General features: G+C 38.8%; 1 non-coding gene across 1 annotated transcript; it reads right to left on the bottom strand.

Moving 5' to 3' along the window:
* Positions 1 to 3463: 3463 nt before the first annotated feature.
* LOC148573721 (small nucleolar RNA R71) lies at positions 3464 to 3571 on the bottom strand. The gene has a single exon (XR_015906030.1). It is a non-coding gene; the product is annotated as a small nucleolar RNA R71 (small nucleolar RNA).
* Positions 3572 to 6032: the final 2461 nt, after the last annotated feature.

The following is a 6032-nucleotide window of genomic DNA, read 5'->3' as shown; positions in this document are numbered from 1 at the left end:
AGCTGGCGTTTAACTCCAGAAATAGCCTAAGCACGAAAAAGCTTCAATGCTCAGCCCAAGCACACACCAAGAGGGCCCGAAAGTGGATTTTTGCATCATTTACTCATTTCTGTAAATCTTAGGCTACTAGTTCTCTATAAATAGGACCTTTTGCTATTGTATTTTCATCTTTGATTAGTCTTATGCTATCTTAGACGTTTATGGGGGCTGGCCAATTGGCCATGCCTGGACCTTGTTCTTATGTATTTTCAACGGTGGAGTTTCTACACACCATAGATTAAGGTGTGGAGCTCTACTGTTCCTCATGAATCAATGCAAAGTACTATTGTTTTTCTATTCAACTCAAGCTTATTCTTGTTCTATGATATTCACTCGTACTTCAACCTGATGGATATGATGATCCGTGACACTCATCATCATCCTCCCTTATGAACGCGTGCCTGATAACCACCTCCGTTCTACCTTCGATTGAGTGTGTATCTCTTGGACTCCTGATTCGGATCAGAGTCTTCGTGGTATAAGCTAGAACTAATTGGCAGCATTCTTGAGATTCGGAACGTCTAAACCTTGTCTGTGGTATTCTGAGTAGGATCTGGGATGGGATGACAGTGACGAGCTTCAAACTCGCGAGTGTTGGGCGTAGTGACAAACGCAAAAGGATCAATGGATCCTATTCCGACATGAGTGATAACCGACAGATGATTAGCCGTGCGGTGACAACGCATTTTGGACCATTTTCACTGAAAGGATGGATGGTAGCCATTGACAACGGTGATCCCCAACATACAGCTTGCCATGGAAAGGAGTATGAATGATTGGATGAAGGCAATAGGAAAGCAGAAGTTCAGACGGAACAAAGCATCTCGATACGCTTATCTGAAGTTCCTAACAATGAATTACATAAGTATTTCTATCTTATTTTATGTTTTATTTATATTTTAATTATCAATCCTCCATAACCATTTGAATCCGCCTGACTGAGATTTACAAGATGACCATAGCTTGCTTCAAGCCGACAATCTCCGTGGGATCGACCCTTACTCACGTAAGGTATTACTTGGACGACCCAGTGCACTTGTTGGTCAGCTGCACGAAGTTGTGTGAAAAGTGTGCGATCACGATTTCATGTACCAAGTTTTTGGCACCGTTGGTGGGGATTGTTCGAGTTTGGACAACTGATGGTTCATCTTGTTGCTCAGATTAGGTAATTTTATTTTATTTTTAAGCTTTTTATTCTTTTTATTTTCAAAAAAAAAATTTCAAAAAAAAATTTTCTAATTTGTTCTTCAGAATTTTTAAGAATGAATTCTAGAGTTTCATGATGATCTGTTGAAGTCTGGCTGGCCGTGAAGCCATGTCTAATCTTTTGGACCAAGGTTTCAACTTATCATCACAAGAGCTTGTTGATTTCTATCAATCTTGCTGTTGAATGTAATGATCTACTAAAGCTTGGCTGGCCATTGGCCATGTCTAGTGTTTTGGACCGAAGCTTTCACTAAAAGCTTGGCTGGCTAGTAAGCCATGTCTAATTCCTGGACCGGAGTTTTTAGACTAACATTGCATGATTCCTAGAATTCTCATTAAGAATTTTGAATTCCTTATTTTCTTTTTCCAAACAATTTTCAAAAAAATAAAAAATAAAAAAATTAATAAAATCATAAGAACTAAAAATTTTGTGTTTCTTGCTTGAGTCTAGTGTCTATTTTTAAGTTTGGGGTCTTGCATATTTTTAATTTTCTTGCATTTTTTGAATATATGCATTATGTTCTTCATTGATCTTCAAGTTGTTCTTGATGATTTTCATGGGTATGATCTTTAAATTCTCTTGTTTTGTGTCTTTTGTTATTTCTCATATGCATTCTCAATTTGTTAGTGTCTCTAATATGAAAATTTCTAAGTTTGGTGTCTTGCATGCATTGTTTATTTGATCTTAGTTTTCCATGATTAGTTTCATTTTGTTGTTTCTCATCATTAAAAATTCAAAAAAAAATTCTTCAAAATTATGTCTTTTCAAGTCAATAATACAGAGAATTGAAGATTCAGAACATACAGCAAAGGAATCACAGAGAAAAAGCTGGGCGTTCAAAACGCCCAGTGAGGAAGAAAATCTGGCATTTAAACGCCAGCCAGGGTACCTGGCTGGGCGTTAAACGCCCAAAAGGATAGTATTTTGGGCGTTAAACGCCAGAATGGATACCATTCTGGGCGTTTGATGCCAGGAAGACACAAGGGAGATAAGTTAGTTTTTAATTCAAATCTTTTTCAAATTTTCATAATTTTTCAAATCAAATCTTTTTCAAATCATATCTTTTCAATCATATCCTTTTCAAAATCAAATCTTTTGCATTTTTCTCTCATTATTTTCGAAAATCCTTGCTAACAATTAATTATTTGATTCAAAAATTTCAAGTTTGTTACTTTCTTGCTAAGAAAGGTTCAATATTTGAATTTTAGAATCATATCTTTTAAATTTCTTGTTAGCCAAGTCATTAATTTTAAAAATCAAATCTTTTTAAATTGTTTTTCAATCATATCTTCTCAATCATATCTTCTCAACCACATCTTTTTCAAAATAATTTTAATCATATCCTTTTGATTTCTAATTTCAAAATCTTTTTCAAAATTACTTAATTACTTTCTCAATTTTAATTTTCAAAAACTATCTACCACTTTTTCAAAATTCCTTTTAATTATTTCAAAACTTTTTAAATTTATTTTCGAAAAATTCTCACCCCCCCTTCTCACCTTCTTCTATTTAAGGACTAACACACCTCCTCTATTAGCAATTCGGACTCTCTCTCTATAAGTTCGAATTCTTATCTCTACCTCCTCCTTCTATTCTTCCTTTTCTCTGACACCTCAAGGAATCTCTATATTGTAACATAGAGGATTCCATACTTTCTCGTTCTCTTCTCTTTCATATGAGCAGGAACAAAGACAAAGGCATTCTTGTTGAAGCTGATCCTGAACATGAAAGGACCTTGAAGAGAAAGTTAAGAGAAGCTATAGCACAACTCTCTGGAGAGGACCTAACAGAAACTTTCAAACAAGAAGAAGACATGGCAGCCGAAAATAACAACAATGCCAACAATGCAAGGAAGGTGCTTGGTGACTTTACTGCACCTACTCCCGACTTCGATGGGAGAAGCATCTCTATTCCTGCCATTGGAGCAAACAACTTTGAGCTTAAGCCTCAATTAGTTTCTCTAATACAACAAAATTGCAAGTTTCATGGACTTCCATTGGAAGATCCCATCAGTTTTTGGCTAAATTTTTGCAAATCTGTGACACTGTCAAGACCAATGGAGTTGATCCCGAGGTCTACAGACTTATGCTTTTTCCCTTTGCTGTAAGAGACAGAGCTAGAATATGGTTGGACTCACAACCTAAGGAAAGCCTGAACTCTTGGGAAAAGCTGGTCAGTGCCTTTCTGGCCAAATTTTTTCCACCTCAAAAGATGAGTAAGCTTAGAGTGGAAGTCCAAACCTTCAGACAGAAGGAAGGTGAATCCCTCTATGAAGCTTGGGAAAGATACAAGCAATTGATCAGAAGGTGTCCTTCTGACATGCTTTCAGAATGGAGCATCATAGGTATCTTCTATGATGGTCTGTCTGAACTGTCCAAGATGTCATTGGACAGCTCTGCTGGAGGATCTCTTCATCTGAAGAAGACGCCTGCAGAAGCTCAGGAACTCATTGAAATGGTTGCAAATAACCAATTCATGTACACTTCTGAAAGGAATCCTGTGAATAATGGGACAAATCAGAAGAAAGGAGTTCTTGAGATTGACACTCTGAATGCCATATTGGCTCAAAACAAAATATTGACTCAGCAAGTCAATATGATTTCTCAGAGTCTGTCTGGAATGCAAGCAGCAATAGGCAGTACCAAAGAAGCTTCATCTGAAGAAGAAGCTTATGATCCTGAGAACCCAGCAATGAAAGAGGTGAATTACATGGGAGAACCCTATGGAAACACCTATAATTCTTCATGGAGAAATCACTCAAATCTCTCATGGAAGGACTAACAGAGGCCTCAACAAGGCTTCAACAACAGTAATGGTGGAAGAAATAGGTTTAGCAATAGCAAACCTTTTCCATCATCTTCTCAGCAATAAACAGAGAATTCTAAGCAGAACCACTCTGACTTAGCAACCATAATCTGTGATCTAACTAAGACCACTCAAAGTTTCATGACTGAAACAAGGTCCTCCATTAGAAATTTGGAGGCATAAGTGGGTCAGGTGAGTAAGAAAGTTACTGAACTCCCTCCTAGTACTCTCCCAAGCAATACAAAAGAGAATTCAAAGAGAGAGTGCAAGGCCATAACCAAGACCAACATGGCCGAACCTGGAGAGAGTGAGGAGGATGTGATTCCCAGAGAGAAAAACCTCATGGGATGTCCTCTGAATGAAAAGAAATTCCCCTTTGAGGAACCATGGGAATCTGAGGCTCATACAAAGACCATAGAGATTCCATTGAATCTGCTTCTGCCATTCATGAGCTTTGATGAGTATTCTTCTTCTGAAGAGGATGAAGATGTTACTGAAGTGCAAGTTGCTAAGTACCTTGGAGCAATCATGAAGCTAAATGCCAAGTTATTTGGTAATGAGACTTGGGAGGATGAACCCCCTTACTCACCAAAGAACTTGATGACTTGACTAGGCAGAGATTACCTCAGAAGAAGCAGGATCCTGGAAAGTTCTCAATACCTTGTACCATAGGCACCATGACCTTTCAAAAGGCTCTGTGTGACCTAGGGTCAAGTATAAACCTTATGCCACTCTCTTTAATGGAGAAACTAGGGATCCTTGAGGTACAAGCTACAAGAATCTCACTTGAGATGGCAGACAATTCAAGAAAACAGGCTTATGGACTTGTAGAGAATGTTTTGGTGAAAGTTGAAGGCCACTACATCCCTGCTGACTTCATAATCCTAGACACTAGGAAGAGTATGGATAAATCCATCATCCTTAGCAGACTCTTCCTAGCCACAGCAAAAGCTGTGATTGATGTTGACAGAGGAGAATTAGTCCTTCAAGTGAATGAGGACTACCTTGTGTTTAAGGCTCAAAGATCTCCCTCTGTAACAATGGAGAGGAAGCATGAAAAGCTTCTCTTAATGCAGAGTTATACAAAGCCCCTAAATTCAAACTCTAAGTTTGGTGTTGGGAGGCCATCATCATGCTCTGATTCTCTGTGAGGCTCTCTAAGAGCTCACTGTCAAGTTATTGACATTAAAGAAGCGCTTATTGGGAGGCAACCCAATGTTATTTAATTATATTTATTTATTTTCCATTGCTATTTTATGTTTTCTTTAGGTTGATGATCATGTGAAGTCACAAAAACAACTGAAAAAGTAAAAAAAGAATGAAAAATAGCATTAAAAATAGCACACCCTGGAGGAGGAGCTTACTGGCATTTAAACGCCAGTAAGAGTAGCAGAATGGACGTTAAACGCCCAGTCTGGCACTATTCTGGGCGTTTAATGCCAGAAAAGGGCACCAGACTAGCGTTTAACGCCAGAAAAGAGCAACAAACTGGCATTTAACACCAGAAATGGGAGACAAGTTGGCGTTTAACGCCAGAAAGGGGAGAAAAGTTGGCGTTAAACGCCAGAAATTGGCAGCAACCTGGCGTTTAACGGCAGGATTGGCAATCAAGGGGGCGTTTACACGCCAACATGGTGCAGGGATGAGAAATTCTTGACACCTCAGGATCTGTGGACCCCACAAGATCCCCACCTACCTCAACTCTCTCTCCTCTTCCCCACCCACCATTGACCAATCACCTCAATACCTCTTCCCCAAAAACCCCTCACCTATCAAATCCTACCCTCTTCTCCATAATCTCTTCACCAACCCACATCCATCCATCATAAAACCCCACCTACCTTTCCATTCAAATTCAAACCACTTCCCCTCCTAAACCCACCCACAAATAGCCAAAACCCATCTCTCTCTTACCCTATAAATACCCCTCCTCACCACCTTCATTTCCACACAACATACACCCTTCTCTCCAACTTGGCCG

This window comes from Arachis ipaensis, chromosome B2 (genome assembly GCF_059453495.1).
Source record: "Arachis ipaensis isolate K30076 ecotype BB chromosome B2, ASM5945349v1, whole genome shotgun sequence".
Lineage (NCBI taxonomy): Eukaryota > Viridiplantae > Streptophyta > Magnoliopsida > Fabales > Fabaceae > Arachis > Arachis ipaensis.
Note: the sequence above shows the minus strand (reverse complement) of the source record. Positions and strands in the feature narration are given on the sequence as shown.